The sequence below is a fragment of the Etheostoma cragini genome, chromosome 15 (genome assembly GCF_013103735.1).
Source record: "Etheostoma cragini isolate CJK2018 chromosome 15, CSU_Ecrag_1.0, whole genome shotgun sequence".
NCBI classification, from domain to species: Eukaryota; Metazoa; Chordata; class Actinopteri; order Perciformes; family Percidae; genus Etheostoma; species Etheostoma cragini.
In genome coordinates, this window is record NC_048421.1 from 989,305 (window position 1) to 990,355 (window position 1,051).

Consider the following 1,051-nt stretch of genomic DNA (forward strand, 5'->3'; position numbering starts at 1 on the left):
GTTGTCCTCATGTTGTCCCCATTTTGTCCTCCCATGTTGTCCCCCTGTTGCCCTCATGTTGTCCCCCTGTTGTCCCTCATGTTGCCCTCATGTTGCCCTCATGTTGCCCCCATTTTGTCCCCATTTTGTCCCCATTTTGTCCTCATGTTGTCTTCATGTTGCCCTCATGTTGCCCCCATTTTGTCCTCATTTTGTCCTCTCATGTTGTCCCCATGTTGTCCTATATCAATGTTCTTTTTCGTTCCCCGAAATAACATGATTGATTGAGTAAAAGTTGACATATTCCAGTCTGTGATTATCCATCAACATCCATTCCTTTAATTATAGTCTCAATAAATTCAAAAATTAACTGTAAAACTAAAGTTAATAAGTAAGTGTTAAACATTAAAAAAAGACAAACATTTAAAAAAAACGCATCAAAAGTGTTGAAAAAAGGGACAAAAAATTAAGAAAAAGTTAAAAACATCGATAAAAAGCGACCAAAGTGTTGACTTTCAGTTTTGACGTGAAGACAACACGAGGGTTAAAATATCGTGAGATTCGATTACGTTGATAGTAAGAAGCACAAATACTAACTCTAATATTCAGAGGGCCTGTTGGGAAATATGATTTGAGGAATTGTTTACGTTACTTCTTGTGTTAAAGTAGTTAGCAATTAGCTGAAATGTTGTTTTTAATTCATTTTCTTCTTCTCTATAATGTCAACTGAAGCTGTTTACCATCCATATCGACTACTTAGCAGAACAAGTCCTCTAGCATGACATATAGCATGTATAGAATAGTTTGGACATGTCCTCCAGCGGGTTAACTGCAAAGATTGAATTTCATTGTGCTGTGTCTTGAGAAGGCTGTGTGTGTGTGTGTGTGTGTGTGTGTGTGTGTGTGTGGGAGACACACACACACACACACACACACACACCTGCAGCCAACACAAACAAGTATTTCAAGAGCAGCTTCCAGCCGTCACACCAAACTTGGGAGAATCAGCTTCCCCAAACACTCCTCCCTCTCCCTCCATCCCTCCCTCCCTCCATCCCTCCCCCGCTCTCCC